Source organism: Pleurodeles waltl, chromosome 1_2, assembly GCF_031143425.1.
Source record: "Pleurodeles waltl isolate 20211129_DDA chromosome 1_2, aPleWal1.hap1.20221129, whole genome shotgun sequence".
NCBI lineage: Eukaryota > Metazoa > Chordata > Amphibia > Caudata > Salamandridae > Pleurodeles > Pleurodeles waltl.
The window spans coordinates 172,383,849-172,400,634 of NC_090437.1; the positions used below are offsets into that span (position 1 = coordinate 172,383,849).

At 46.9% G+C, this 16,786-nt stretch overlaps 1 protein-coding gene across 2 annotated transcripts in view; it reads left to right on the forward strand.

The window, feature by feature from the left end:
* The window catches only part of LOC138299192 (zinc finger protein 485-like), a 112,690-nt gene that overhangs the window by 81,991 nt on the left and 13,913 nt on the right, over window positions 1-16,786 (forward strand). The gene's annotated exons all lie outside the window — the stretch shown is intronic.

A 16,786-nucleotide genomic window follows, 5' to 3' on the forward strand; every position in this document is an offset into this window, starting at 1 on the left:
TGTAATGCTTACCCTCCCACGTGCCCTGTATAGTGAGCTTGCTACCCTGACCCCCTCCCACATTCCCTTCATTGTCCATATATGTGCCCCTAGGTGCGCATAGGCTCCTTGATGCCCTTCATGGTGTGTTTTGCTATTTGTGCCCATCATGTCTTTCCTACATGGTCAGCTTGCTGTTCCTGCCACGTCCTCTTGTTCCCTGCCCTCCATTGTCCTTGCTTTTGGCATCTATCCCCTCCCTCCTCCCTTTCATGGTCCCTTGGCATGCCTCTGCCCCCTTCTTCCTGCCCACTGTGGTCCACTGTGCTGCAGCTGTCCCTCCTCCCTGCCCTGTACAGTCAGCTTGCTGCCTTTGCCTCCTTGCCCCTGCCCTGTGTTGTCTGTGTGCATGGCCCTGTACCCTTCCTGTTGCTGTCCCACTCTCCCTGTGTTGTGTATTGTGCTGTCACAACTCCTGGCGCTTGCCCTGTAAGGTCAGTTTGGTGTCCCTGCCACCTCTCTCCTGCCCCCTATTGTCGGTGCCCATGTCCCTACCCCATTCATCATGCCCTCTGTGGTCCATTGTTCCATACATGCCAACATTTCGAACTAGGTAAGGTGGAGATTTTGAAAAGATAATTGAGGCAATCAGTTTTCCCCATTGACTTACATTGAAAAGGAGGAAATTACAGTTGGGAGATAGCTAAAATGAAGCCCTATTGAGCTTAAAATAAAAAGGATTCTCCTGCCTCGATCGGGTCTGTTGGCATTTGCTGCCCTCTGTTGACTGATGTGTTGCCACAGCCTCTCATGCCTGTCCTGCATTGTTTAGTTTACAGTCCTTACCCCCTTCCCCCTGGCCTCCATGGCCTGTTGTGCTGCCATTGGCGTGCCCATCTGCCCAGCATGGTCAATTTGATACGTTTTCCTCCTCCTCCCTAATCTCTCTTGTCAGAGTCTGTGCCCTTAACCACTGTCTCCCCATAGTGTTCTAATGAACAACTAGATCTAACATTCTGTATTTATTACAGTGTGGCACATCTGAAGTCATCTTGATGGAATCAAAACTGTAAAACCTAAAACATTTCCTTTATAAATTATGAAAATGAGGGGGTCTCTTTTCATAGAAATTATGGTTAGTGCAGTAAAAAACTAAAATGAGGACACATTTTCTTAGTTCTCAAATAGCGAAAAAGCACTTTAAAATTATTTGCTATCTTTATGTTTTTTGTCCAGTTGACCACTTGATTATTTGTTGCACTTCGGGAAGAGAATGTGTTACTGCCAGATGTGCTGACTTTCTTAACTTGGAAACCAGGTTTGAGTTTTGGCATCAGGTTTCAGTGTGAAACCTGTGATTCTGGGTAAATCACTTAATCTTCCTGTGCCTAAAACCAAAATGAATGTGTTTTCATGTAAAGCACTCAAATACCTTCTGGTTGTGTATGCGCTATTTACAACTGTAAAAACAATAAAAATAAATAAAATTTAAGCGTTTTGCACACTTCTGTTATTGGGCTATACTTGTGTTCAGGCCATCCTGGGACAGCCCTGCCTGCCAAGTGTCACTCATCTGAGTTAAACTAACACATTCTGGGCAATTCCTTGCATTACTGCTAGATCCGCAAATGCTCACGCATATTAGCTGGTTGAGTTGACAGTAAGTTCTAGTGTCTGATCACAGCCACTGTCACTTTACGCTTCTTCCTGCTCCTTGCTTCCCCACTTGGTCAATGAGGAGCGTGGTTAAGGCTCTGTGTTGATGGCCCTTCCCCATATTGTGGCACGATACATATAGTAGCTGAGGTCAGTCTTCATCCACAAGAAGGCAATGTTATGGCTGCTTCTGCCGCTGTGTATTCTCACCTTCTCTGATGACTGCTGGTGCTCCTATGCGAGAGCACTGTGGGTCAAGGTCACATCAGGCCTGCTTGGCTATTGGATGGCTGACAGTTGGACCATTTAACACTCCTCCGCTCCCACATCTGTAGTCACAGCTATGAACAGCTTCATAAATGGTCCCTGGAGAGAAAGCTACCAATCTGTGCGTGACTGTCTGCATAGTGTCACACGGTATACACCACAACTCAATGATTATCGCAGCAGAGGACACAATAAACCGCCCTCACTGGTGCATTGAAGAATTTGATAAAGCATGCACATTAGGTGAGACTAATTAGTCGGAGGTATGCCACTCTGCACAAAATCCAAAATGTGGTTCCACTATGTTTTATTTTTAAGTAGTGCTTTTTTGTTTGAGAGCCAGACTCTTTGGGAGTCAACAGAAGAGACTGAGTCTCAGGAGGAAAAGAGGGATGAAAGGAAGCATGAGTTGGGTAGATGAGGTAAAAACGTGGGGGAAAGGAGTGATAGAGGGGAGTGGAGAGAAAAAAAAAGGCTGAAACTTGGAGAGCTATGTACTACTTTTGACCACTGAGACAGTAAAGCACTGCTGTAGAAGACTTCATGCCGTGGCTGTATGGAGTCAGAATCAGCTGGGCAGGTAACTGAGTCTCAGACTGGTGCTGACGATAAATGTGAAGCACAAAATTTCTTTTGCATTACGTTCTTCGCATCTTGCTAAAAAAAAGCTATGTACTGCATTTTAGATAATTGTGGTCTGTATAAGCAAAGCAGCTGATTAATACCCAGGAAAACCCCGCAGCACATCCAGCCACCCTTGCTCCTCCACTATATCACCGGACACCCGAGCTCTTCTCCTGCTTCCCTTGACCTTAAATTGAGGAGCCTGGAATGCAGATCACCTTCAGTGAATTGCGTCTTTTTAGCTAAAAGCACACATATATGAAACTGCAAATCCCAGAATGCCTTTTCACTATTGTCTGTGTAGTGAACTGTGTTCTCGTTATTCTAACCACAAGTAAAGTGGGCTTGTTGTGAACTATCTGCCGAGGGAAGCATGCATTTCCAATTCTTATTTTCTGAACTATGTTAAACATATGCACTCTCCTTTTATATTCTGAGAGGGAGACAGACAGTGGAATTAAGTTGGAGATCTTGCATCAGTATTCAGGAGTGATGCAGTTCAGACCAGGCAATGAAACTGCACAAAAGGGGTAATTTCTGAAGCTACTTTCATTGAATAGACATACAGCTGTTCTCTGCTTGAGATAGTGTCACTCAAAATGTCACACATATGTTATTGAAATGACACACATAAGCATCCATAAAACAAAGGAATGTCACTCAAAGACAACCTGAAACTTGGCAGCTATGTTGGGAAACATTTTTGTTATGAAGCTCCTTAATTTCTTCACTTACTGCAGTATCCGCAATAGAAAATACTTTCAGTTTTCCACTTCAATTCTATCAAGATGGTATTCAGATGTGCCACACTTTTGTTATAAATTCAGAATGTTAGCACTTTAGTTGGTCATTAGAACACTGTGGTAAAGCTGCAGCTGATCACCAGGGAGATAACTGGCAGTGCTTCAGTCTGCATTCGGAGTGCTTTAATTAAATAGATGAGGAAGATATTTGAGAACTCAATTGAGACGTTTCCTAATTTTGCTTTCTACAGCACTAACCTTAATTTATAAGACAAAATACCCCCCTCCTTTTGTGCCTTTCTAAATTAAATGTTTTAAGCTTCACCAGTTTGAGTCAATCACGATGGCTTCAGGTGTGCCACACTTTTGTGATAAGTCCAACTGATAGCACGCTAGTTGTTCATTAAAACACTCTGGGAGGCTGCAGTAGAACACAGGGGAATCAACTGATAGGCTATACTCCTATTGAAAGTACATGTTTTACTGAGAATGGCAGACTTTACTCTCACATGGCATAGGAAGATAGTGTAAATTTACAGGAAATATCCTCTCATTATTAGTTTCTTGAGCACCTTCGGTAAACTGAGAAAATCATAAGAGAAAACTGTTTTCTCTCAAGCAAGATTCATGAAATCTCAAAAGAGGGCCAGCATTCTTCACAGGGTAAAATCATCTTAGAACACCCACGGTTCAAAAAAAGGATATGATACTACCCACACATGATTTAAATAGTAACTAAAATCTGTTTTCACCCTTTATATGTGCTCCTTTTGTGACTCTCAAGACAGGCCGCTCACTGCCATGCATTTCAATAAGGACCATTTTCCAGAGTGCTGTAAGTGTTGCCACAGCATGTTATCCATGTTGTGGTCAGCCAATGAAGGGGTGTGAGCTGGGTGTGCTCACCCTGCCCTCTTGCATATTTTTAAATTCATATTCAGGACACAGGGACCAAGTCCCGGAGTCTTGTAATGGCTGCCAAAACATATTGTTCAGGTTGAAACCAACCAATCAGGATTGATTTGTCTCCTTTAAATTGGCCAGTCAGCATATCTGAGCACCATCTGTCCAGATTAACAATTAATTTTTCAACCTTAATATCGGGGCGTGGACAACAAGAAAGCTGGCCGGTTGCTTTGAGCTAGGACTCCAGGGGTCTGCCACAGAATCCTGCATTATCCTGCGGTCCCAGAACCTTGTGGACCTTGCGTTCCCCTTGTATGAGGAGGAGAGTTGAAAAGAGGCTGCACTGAGTACTGATTAGATCAGGGACTGCCCTGTGGTGGCCAGGTGTGGATTGCGATTAGGTCCCAAGATTTTGGGTGCAGTGGATTGCTCACTTTGGGCCAGCGGCTGTTGCAGGCCCTGTGTGGCACACCTGGTGACCGGAGTGAGACGTGGCAGGAGCGGAGTGGTGAGCTGGCACCTGTGGCCCTCTGATGCTGGGAGGGGGCCGTGCGAAGGGGTGTTGAGGTGCTCGGCACTGGCGTGGGGCTGCCTAATGCTGGCCGCCCACGACTGGTTGTTTTGGTCATGTTGCAGGACTGATTGAGTGCTGCTGGTTCTGACCTTCTCCCTTCCTGTTGCTGGATGCGTCTGGTGCCGCAGAGGTGGAAGGGATACGTGACACAGCCTTAGCCCTGACCACATCTAGCTGCTGTGAGGGGTGTGATTGAGAGGCCTACTGTGAGCTGGCAGTTGTGAGTGGCCTTATGGGTCGGGAGTGGCATTCCACCCCACCCCCCACTAATGGGAGAAGAGGAGGCAGTTGTATATGGCAGACTGGTCTGCCTACTGTTGGCGCGAGACTGACCTGGAGGCCATCGGATGCAGCAGTGAGGTGAGGTCTACATTGCGCTTGATGAGAGAGTGGGCTGCCTGGGACTGGTGCCACACAGAGGGCCACAAGAGATAGGCTGCATCACTATTGGGAATGACTGAGGTGGTCTAGACCGCTGCGAGGGCAGACTCGCTCGCTTGCTTGCCCCTGCCTGGTCACTACTATTGGAGCAGCTGCTACAGAGGCCTATGTGAGCTCCGGGTGGAGCCCCCAGAGACTGATACATGATAGGCCCATGTGTGCCTGGCTGCTGACTGGTGTACCGCCCCTCAGGGGATTGCCATGCTTGTTGCCTGGTGTGCCCCGCGGATGTAGCCTGCGGGCACGAGGCTGTGGCAGGTGCCCATCCTCCCCGTTAGCAGATCTGAGAGACTTACTCCACTCAGGGGGATTGACGGTAAGGGGCAATACCTGTTGAACATAGAGGAATACCTGAAGACAACTGATTACCATTGCAGACTGGGTTTCTGCTCTGCCCTCTGCGCTTCAGTTGGGCACTGTTGAGGGGTAGGGTGGCAGGCTGCACCTGCGGGATAAGTGAATCAACAGGGACCCACCACCACATGGTTAGGGGCTGGGTGCCTTGCTGTGCTGAGAGGGTTCCCCGGGCACTGTGCTGAGGTTTGCTCATGGACTGCGACGCTACAAGAGTATACCTGCTGTGCTATAAGGATCCCAGGGCATGTGGCGAACCTGGGTTCGTGGAGAGGGGAGCTCCCTTCCATTTGCCTGACCTGTGCCCTCGCCTGGGTGCTGGGGGAGCCTGTCTGTCGTTACTTTACTGCACCCCTGTGAGCCATGGGTAAGGACAGGACGGCTAAGGGTGATTAGCAGACTAGAATGGACCAGTTCACTGCTCCAAGCATGGGTGGGGGCTCGCAGCCTGAGTGTGGCGGGGCATCGGGAGATGCCCTCAAACCCGCCGGGGCCAAGATCCTGGTGGCAATTAAGGCCTCTGGACAGGCGGTACAGGAGTATATCGCTGCCTTGGCTGTGGATGTAAATTTAATGAGGACGGATCTGCGTGCGGTGGCGGATGGATGCATAGCCACTCCACAACAGGTGACTGCAATGCAGACAAGCCTGAATGACCTGAAAATTACAGCAGCCACCCTGGAGGTTAGGTCACGCTGGCTGAAGGCAAAGGTGGAAGATGTGGAGGGGAGGCCCGTAGGTGCAATTTGAGATTTGTGGGGTACCCTGAGGGAGTAGAGGGAACCGCCCCAGAATCATTCCCGGAAGACTGGATTAAGAGGCCGCTCCCTGCGCCATGGCTGTCGGTGGTGCCCCCTCGAAGAAACAGAGATTGAGATACTATACTGCAAGAAACACGTAGGCACGGGGAGCCGGCCTACGAGAATCACACCATACGCATTTTCCCAGACTACATTAGGTCTGTACAGCTCCAAAGAAAATCCTTTAGTGGAGGTAAACAGAAGCTGAAAGCGATGGAACTCACATATATGCTGCTGTACCCTGCTAAACTGAAGGTGCTCCATGCGGGCTGCTCAAATTTTTTCCCAAACGTCAGAGGCTGCATGGGACTGGCTGGAGCTCAGAGGAGGTGAGCGTGTCCCTGCGACTCCCTCCAGGAGGGTAAACAGAGAGGCCCAGAGGGGCGGAGGTGTGCAGGCTACAGTATGGAGATGGAGTAAGTGCTGGCATTGCACCAGTTCTGATGCCAAACTGATAGTCTGCCTGATGGCACCCTGAGTTTGGAACAGTTGCGACAGGAGCGAGTGGAGGCCAGGCTGCTGGTGGAGGAGAGACTGCAACATCTGCGACATACTTGCTCTCTGAGTCGCTTCGGAGCAGGAAGATGCCTGGATGTGATTTATGAAGTCCTTATTGCGCCCTGCCGTAGTGATGGGGGGTTTGGCTGCTGGTGCGCCTGGGGCACTCCTCAAGACAAATGAGAAGCATTTAAAATGATGGACTGTTAATGTGCTGTTTATTGGGCCTTGTGCTCCCCCTCTCAGGGAGAGTTGATGCGCTTCTGTCTGAGCCTTTGCAGGGTCCGGGGGTAATTTTTGCCTTCCTCTACCCCGTCTTTCTTCTGGGTTTTTTGTTCTTCTTTGGGATTCGTGGAGCTCCTGGACTGCTCCACAGTCGCGGCCGTGGCAGCATGAGTTGACTGCGCCCCCTCCTTTCCCTTTTTACTGTTCCCTTTTCCCTCTTGTTTGCTCCATTACTCTTTCTCTTTATTTTTCCCTTCCTTAACTATGGTTATTGTTGTGATAGCTGTGGGAGGGCGTGTGTGAACTAGGTGCTCGTGGGGGTGTTCTGGAGAGATCGCTCCTTGCACGACCCTGCGATACCTCAATTTCTGACAGAAGGTGAAGACAATCAGATATGCTGCCTCTCCTTTAGGCTAGCGACTGGGTGGCTTATATTGGTAGCAGACGTGGTGGGCTGATATGTGCTGCTCCATGGGATGCTTGATGGACAAGAGCGATGTCTATTAAATGGTTATGCCCCTAACACGGACGATGATGGGTTCTTTAGGGACCTAGAACAAGACCTTCTGGCCTACGTTGGGACCCCCATTATTTGGGCTGAGGACTTCATTTGCATCCTTGATGGCAGCCGGGATAGAATCCCGCCCTGGCAGGGCACCAAGCCCCGAATGACGGCTAGACTCCAAGAGACCATGGACAGACTACTCTTTGTGGATGTGTGGCGAGAGCTCCACCCTACAACTAGGGTGTATTCGTGTTACACACCTACCCATGGGGCATTCCGCAGACTGGACTGTTGTTTAGTGGCAAACAATGGTGCTTGAAATGTTAGGAGGGCAACCTATCAGGTGCGGTTCCTGTCAGATCATGCCTCTTTACTGCTAGAGTGTGAGATCCGCGCCCATAGGCCAGTGATCCCTCTATGGCACCTGAGACCTTAAACGCTAGGGGATCCTGAGTATAGAACAGACATGTTGATGGCACTACAAAGTTATTTTGGTGCAAATTGGAACACTGCCCAGACGCGGGGTATGGAGTAGGGGGCACTCAAATTGTCTTACGGGACTTGGTCTTGGTAAGACTTACGGTATTAGGAGGAAATTAGAGCGAGAGCTTACACTGCAGGAGGATGCGCTCGTCCAGCTGCAGAGTCGGGGAGGGGTTTGTGACACTGGGGATGCGGGGCTCCTAAAGGCCCACGGGCGGCTTGAAGCCACCTGGAATAGGCTGGATTGCTATGTACAAAAGGATTATAGGCAGAGGCTGCACCGGGAGGGTGACCAGTCGGGCACATGTTGGCCTGGTTGCTTAAGCGTGAGAGACCCCTGCTGTTGATCCTGTCACCCTGGGGACTGACAGGGGGTGAATGGTGGTGGGACAAAAGCAGGTCAACTCCCTATTCAGAGATCACCTGATGGGAGTGTATACGTCCCTAGTGAGCGCAGATAGTTTAACTGTGGGCGATTTCCTTGACGGGCTTCGGATTCCCAAGTTGACTGAGGCGCAGGTTCAATGCCTTGAGGGGGGCCTACAGATGGAGGAGCTACAGGAGGCGCTGCAAGCAATGCCCTGTGGTAAATCTCCTGGACCAGATGGACTTCGAGCTGAATATTTTCAGGTGTACTCGGCCTCTCTCCTTCCTTGTTTACTGGAGTCGCTCTGTGAGGCACATGGGTAGGGCGCGCTACCAATACATATGCAGGAAGCAATGATAGTTATGATACCGAAGCTTGGTAAGGACCCAGCTGACTCTGGCTCTTATCAGCCACTGTCTATGCTCAGCGTAGACGTAAATCTGCTTGCTAAGGTGCTGGCAACGCGCTTGGGCCAAGTGATAACCCACCTGGTTCATGAGGACCAGTGTGGATTTATGCTGGAGGGGGTACCCATTCGAACTTGCGGAGGCTTTTCCATGTGATACCTGAAACCTGGAGTTCGGCAGTGTGGGCTGCGTTGATTGCCCTAGACATTGAAAAGACATTCAACACTTTATCCTGGGAATACCTCTGGGAAGTGATGGGCTTCATGGGGTTTGGCCTCAGCTTTGTCGTGGGTGCGTCTATTATATGTGACACCCAAAGCGAGGGAGCACACGGGCCTGTGGTATCTGACCCCTTTTGCATTAAACGTGGTACACAACAGGAGTGCCCACTGTCCCCGCTCCTATTCACGCTTGCTATTGAGCCATATGAGATACACCTTAGAACGGGCCTTTGGGAATGGGGTATAAATGTGGGTACTGTGACTCATATTTGGCCTTGTACGCGGATAACGCCCTGGTGTATGTGCCTAACCCATAGCACTAGGTCCCCCTCCTCATATGCATATGGACGAATTTGGTGCAGTTTCGGGCCTGTATGTGAATAGACATAAGACTGCTCTACCCAATGGCAACACTGATTGGACTCAAGGCACCTGATCTCTTGCAAGTGGACCTGTCATGGGAGACCTCTGCATTCCAATATCTGGGGATGCGGGTGACCCATTCCCCTCAGCCTCAATATGATCTGAATATGGGCAGGGTGCTGGATGGCCTCAAAGCTTCTATTCAGTTTTGGATTACACTCTTGTTCTCTGTTATGGGTGGAGGCACACTAAGCAAGATGTTCTTGCTCTCCCACTGTCTATATGTCATGCAGAATTTGTTCTGTGAGTTGCCACTATCCTTGTTTCACCAAATTGATAAGCTACTACTATCTTTGATATGGGCTGGAAAGAGATGCAACGTCCGCCTCGTTGTCCAGAAATTGGATTTAGCGGAGGGGGCCTGCGGGTTCCGGATCTCCGTCTGTATTACATGACAGGCCTGCTCCGCAGTGCAGCATTGTGGTGTGACTATGGTCCCAGCTGGGAGAATAAGCTACTAGAGGGCTTGGTGTGTGTGCTGGAGCTTCCTGTACAGCTTATGTGGGGCTCTATACTCTCGGTAGATGTCCCCTTTGTGGTATTGCAGGTGACCCAGACATAGGAGGGGCAGTTACATGGGTGCTGCGGAGGGCACCCTATGCGCTCCTCCTTCCCATTTGGTGGTTGCACCTCTTTTCGCATATTGCCAACACAATGGAAGTTTCGAGGTGGAGGGCAGGCGGCTGCAACAGGGCAGGAGATTTATATCAAAATGGCGCCTTTGTAACTCTGGCAGAGGCCGGGTCCATTTTTGGTATTGGCCAAGGACAATTCCTACATTACGCCAGCATATCACTGACAGCTCGACAGATCTGGGTTTCCTTCCTGGCGCAATCTCGTCTGTTGCTGACAATACTAGACCCTGGCTCTGATAGGGGGACCGTATCCTGCCTATATGCTGCCCTCAAAAGAGACAGGCAGCTAGATGTGTCAGGGATGTGCGCAATGTGGGATGCAGACATGGAAACTCCACTCACAGATGTGGAGTGGACTAGGGCCCGGGCACTTGTATGGGAAGGTACTAGCAACGCCAGATTTAAGCTGTTGCAATTTTATTATGTGCATACAGCATACTTGACACCACAGCGACTTTAATAAATAAACCTGACACGTCTGGATATTTGCGCACTGAGGCACATCTCCAGCTGAATTCGGACATGTTGCGTGGACCTGCCTGTCACTGCAACCATTTTGGCATAAGATAGCACAGGTGCTGAAAAGAATAACAGCAGATAAAGTGGAATTAACTACAAGACATTGTTTGTTAGGACAGCTGCCTCTTCCCAGGAAGGGTTGAAAAATGACATACCTGTTTGCACAGTTGGGGTTAATTCTTGCAAGGCGACGCATGGCTATCCATTGGGCCAGCCTGACCCCCTGCCTGAGACAATGCAGGCTTCGTGAGGTCTTTACCAACGGCTATGCAGAGCGCGATCTGGAACTTTGGGGTTGCACAATGAAACAATTATGGGGGGGGGGCAGAAGACGAAGTGCCAGATGGGTCACTGACTGAGTATCCACACAACACAGACACTGATGTCTCCTCTGAGGACTCAGATTAGCGGGAGTAAAATGGAGGAGGAGGAGGGTAGTGGTTGCGACAGTGTGTGATAGCTGACTCCTGGGTGCGGAGTGAATGGATAAGGTAGGGTGGTGGCTGCTGTTGGTTAGCAGCCCAAAGGTGTGTACCCTTTTCACCTTCCCCTCTCCAAGAGCCTTGATTGGTAAGATTGCTGATGATTCCTTGCGGTCCTCTCTGCCCTCCCCGCCTGCTTCTGCCCACTTCCTGCTTAGGTTGCTGGAGGTTCAACGGTCCTCTCTCTCTCTTGCTGATGGAATTGCGAGATAGTGTATTGTCAACATCTGCCATGCTGTTGTTGTTGACTATTGTTCGGCCCAGGTGGGGTCTTCTGCATTGACTGTATTGCCTATATAAAATGCAAATAAATAAACAAGTTTGCAAAAAAAAAGAAACAACCTTAATTTCTCAAAGACTATTGATTGGGTTTACACCAAATGAAAAAAGCGCAATCTGCGGACCCAGATTGAGCTTTGTGATGATGCAGTTCTGTTTGGCAGTTTTTGCTGTAGCTCGTCTTGAAGAAGTCTATGGAAAATACATGGGGATTTTTGCATTTTGGGGCCCACCTTTTTTCTCTGGTTCCGTTTCACAGATGACCCCGAACCTCTCCAAGAAGAGGCTGAGGCGGACTAACTTAAAAAAAAATTTTTTACATTTTTTTTTTTTTTTAAAGATTTGTCAAATGGGGCCAAAGGTATTAACAAACCAAAAGCAGCCCTAACTACTAAGTATGTATATATATTTGTGTGTGTATGTATGTGTATGTATATATATATTCACTTACAAAACCAAAGGTTACAGGGATGTCATAGTTAGGCTCACATTTTAAACTTACCAAACCATAGAAATTCACCAGTTACAGTTAGAGTTATCTCAAGAAACTATAACTAGTGCCCTAAGGTAACTAAAACTCGCACCCCACCATGCACAGTTTTTTCGTCAAAACTTTTACTGCAAATATTACATTGATATTATCAATGATGTTATTAAAGATATCATGAGTGCGGTAATTTATGGGGTAATTAGCAGTGCGTGGCGAGGGCACGAGTTATAGTTAACTTAGGGCACACACATAATTACATTTTCTCCCCGGAGAGTTGACAGTCCTCAGGACTGCAGGTGGGGCCAGACGGCACCCCTGCACTACACTAAAAGAATGTCCCCGGGACTTGGCCCGTCCGAGGGCTTAACAAAGACCAAGTGTGGAAGCCTGCACTTTTTAAAAATGTTCACCGGATCCGTGGATCCCGCTGCGACTTGTGGCGAAAATGTAAAAAAACATGTTTTTTTAGCCCTGGGGGAGTCCCAGCACTAGAGCTAAGGGGTCAGTGTGTCTGTACCCTGGTCCCTTTTCATTTTTTTATTTATTTATTTTTTTACCTTCTTTCAGGGACTCGGCTGCCAAGCCCCAAGATGGCTGCCAACACTTTCTGGTTGAAATGTTGACAGCCAATTGGATCTCAGCACGAGATCGAGAGGGGTTGCGAATTCTTCACATCCCTATATATACAAATTTGTTTTCCCCTTAATTTTTCAAAAACTACTAACGAGTTTACACTAAAACACAAAAAGGTCACTGTCTGACCAGGACCTACCTTTCTGTCAAATTTGGTGTAATTCCGTCCAGTAGCTTTGGCGCTATCACTGTTCAATTTTTCCTATGGAAAAATGAATGGGCAAAAAGTGTTTTGGGATCCCCACCCCTTTTTTTTTTTTGCCCGAGCCCAGACGGAGCACCCCGAAACTTTCCAGGCAGCAGCTGACATGACTGGCAAATGTTTTGGAACGTTTTGTAAAGATTCGTCAGATGGCGCCAAAGATACAGGTGAGTAAAAAAACACTTTTTATGTAGAAACTAGGTTCTAACTATAACTACCTAGTGGAGACTGCCACTATGTAATATATATTAACTGAAAAAAAATGAAGGTTACAGGGACGTTACAGTTAGGAAATAGAATTAAAAAACCTTAGAAATTCACAGAAAAAAACAAAGGTTACAGGGACATTATGGTAAAATTCTGAATTTACTCGACAAAACCATTGAAATTCACCTGTTATAGTTAGTTATCTACAGTAACTATAACTCGGGCCCCCGCCATGCACAGGTATGTGATCAATAATTTTACCTCAGATGTTACAGTGACTTTATCAATGATGGTATCAAAGATGTTATGAGTGCTGTAATTTGTGGTCTAATTAGCAGTGCATCGCGAGGGTGCAAGTTATAGTTACCTTACGGCGCAAGTTATAGTTACTTTAGATAACGTCCTGTGGCATATTTAATTATATAATGGTGGGAGGTCCTGCAGACACTCCTGGGGCCACCACCTTCCCAGGGCTATGTTTGTAAAGTATGTGGGGGGACACGTGCCTGCTCCCTGGGGACCATCACCTATCCGGGGCTACGTTCATAAAGTATGTGGTGGGGCCACATGGCCCCCTTGCACCCTGATGACCACCGCCTCCCTGGGGCTATAATTTAGAAATATGCGGGGGCCACACGGCCCCCTCCGCACCCCGGAGACCACCACCTCCCCAGGACAATATACAAAAATAATAAACTGGGCCCAGAGGACAGCCACCTCCCTGGAAAAAAGGGGGTCTGTCGGGGACCCCTTGCCCCAGGGCAAAATTTCAGAGATGGAGAGGGCCGCATGGCCCCCCTCTTCGAGTCATAGATGGCACCTACGACCGCCATTCTCCAGGGTCAGCTCCTGCTACCTCCCGAAGTGCCCACTTTCGGGAGGTAGCTGCTTGCTTTTGCTTGGTGGGAGCCGACAGGTCCTGCCAAGCAAAAGCAAAAATAACTCTGCTTTTAGCAATTGGGAACTGTCAAACAGCTCTTGCTTGCTGGAAGGAGAGATTTCATCTTTTTCCCTGCACGCTAACACACGTGCAGGGTAAGAGATGAAAACGTTACAGCAAGCAGGGAGCTGCTATTCAAAGCAGGTCCCTGCTTGCAGGAGCAATGTCTGCTCCAGCAGGAGATTGGTGCCGGCTGGGACTTCAAGGCCTCAAGGCTCCGCCTACAGTCCATGAGATAAAAAAATAAATATATTTTCAAGGTGGAACTGCAGACGCTCAAGGAACAATAGCTTTGACAAAGTTACAGGCAGGGCCACTGGAAATATTACCATGGCATCCTTTAAGCAGCTATAGTGTGGGAGATGCACAGTACATATACCCAACAAGGTAGCACTTACTAATTACCTAGTAAAAAGTACTCCAGTTGGGTAGACATTCTGCACAAAACTTTGGCATCTTATTGGATAAATACGCAGGGCAGGATTCATTCTGGCATGATGCACATTTTACAGAAATCACACCTCAAAGTGAAGCGCTTACTGATATAAACAAAGCAGGTGCCCAAGTTCAAGGTCCACTTCTGTAAAGTACTAGTCATCCTAATTTCTTCTGCATGTCCACGGTAAAGCAGGTGTTTTTTCTTTGCATTTTCACCTTAAAAGGTTATCTGTAAACTGGTGAGGTGTTTGCATCTTTACTTTTTCTAGTGGAATATCTGAAGTAGTCACTGTGATGAGTTGGTTCTTTCTTGTCAACTGCTGCTGATAGCCAACCTTTGGCCGTGCGTGACACAGGGTTGGTCATAGGCCAAGCCCTGTAGCTAACCACCGCTGCGCACAGCTGAAGGATACTGGGATGTTATAGTTAGACTTACATTTTAAACGTACAAAACCATAGAAATTCAGCTATTATAGTTAGTTATTTCAAGTAACTAAAACTTGTGCCCTAAAGTAACTATTACTCACCCCCTCACCATGCACAGTTTTGTCCTCAATAATTTTACTGCAAATGTTACATCGCTATTATAAACTATCTTATGAAGGATGTTAATAGTGATGTAATATGTGCGGTTGTTAGCAGTGCAAGGCAAGGTCACAAATTATAGTTTCCTTAGGGCAGAACCTATAGTTACTTGAAATAACTCTTAACTTTAACAGTTGAATTTATGTGGTATTGTACACTTAAAATGGGAGACTTACTATAACGTCCCTGCAACCTTTCTTTTTTACACACATTTCTATGGTTTTTTTTAAATTCTGTTTCCTAACTATAATGTCCCTGTAACCTTTGTTTTTTTCCCAGGGCATTTCTATGTTTGTTTTTTTAACAACGTAATTTTGCCTGGTTGAAGTGTTGGCAGCCAATCAGATCTCTCCAAGAGATCTGAACTATTCATGAATTATTCACGCTTCTAGATACACAAATATGGATTTTCATTAAAATCCCAAACTCCTGAACGGCTTTAAAACAAATAACAAAAAGGCTACTTTCTGGACCAAAAGTTACCTTTCTCCCAAATTTGGTGTAATACTGTCCAGAGGTTCGGGCAGCAGTCATGTTCAAAATCCCAAAATCCCTATGGGAATTAACATAGGAAACGCACATTTTTTGACTGCTGACCTCCTCCCCCGCCCCCCCCCCCCTTTTTTTCTTGTCCCCCTTTTGAGGGATCACGCTGAAACGTTCCCAACTTGACACTTTTTTAGGGGGGAAATTTCATGAAGATTCTTCAAACGGTGCCAGAGATATAGCCAAGTCCCCAAAAAAATTATTCTATGGAAACTAGGTGTTAACTATACCTACTGACGACCGACAGTATTATATATATATATATAATAATTTAAAAATACACTTTTTATTGTTAGTTCACTAAGTTATAAGTGATGAATTTCAGTAGTTTTCAGTTTTTACACATTAGCTCATCTCCAGTCCCTTCGCATATCTATAACATCAACTTTCTGAGAGTGGATATTTGCAAGGCTCTGACCAGGGCCCTGAACTTTATCTGTCACGGGATGCCCAATCCCTGCTGTCCATGGCTTTGGTGTTGCACAGCAGGGGTTGGGCGGAGGGTCTGGCCTTTAGGTTGTACTGCTGACAATATCAGAAACTTTCTTTAAATTGTATTCACTGGGTTGTCTTGATGGACATTTAGAACAGACAAATTCATCCTGCGTCCTTGACAAAAAATGAATATTATTCAAAAAGCTTAATTTCCCAACCCAAAGACGATCCTCCAAAAGTACATTTTAGTGTATAATGTGTGACAAACTGTTGGTATTTTAGCCCTTACCTTGCAGATTTGTATGCTTTATTGAAAAAGCAGCCTTAAACTGCCTCATTTCCGTTCCCAAAGAAGTTGGCTTAGAGGTTATGCAGCGTGATGCATGGATTCTCACAGCTCTCCATTGTTCTTGGACATTACACTAACATTGTAATGACCTCAGTTGTTTCAGCATCCCGCTCAAAATTTGTTTGAATAGTCTGTGGTGTTATCAGAAAGCGGCCTACCTCCTCCAAAAAATTAGTCATGTTAGGTATGTAAACTGAAAATGTTTGCACACTAATAAATGATAAGTTAACACTTTGTCCTTCTCACTCATCTAGGGCTGAGGTTACCCATGTCAAAAGTAACATGGACAGATGACAGTGGATGACTCCTAAACTACAACAACCATTTCATAAATGATTTGTTTACAAATGTATAGTTTTTTGAGGAGAGGGAAAGCTGGGGAATTGAAAGCATTGTCTAAGGGTTGACAGATGGGCCAGTTGCCAGGCACTGTGTAGATATGTTGATAACCACTTTTTAAGATATAAATTTAGTACTGGAATAGTCTAGATTTATGCCTCATGCTAAATGATGATTACTGCGTTAAACATCTTATCCGTAGGAGAGACTGTAACATCTCTCTGACCTCCTTCT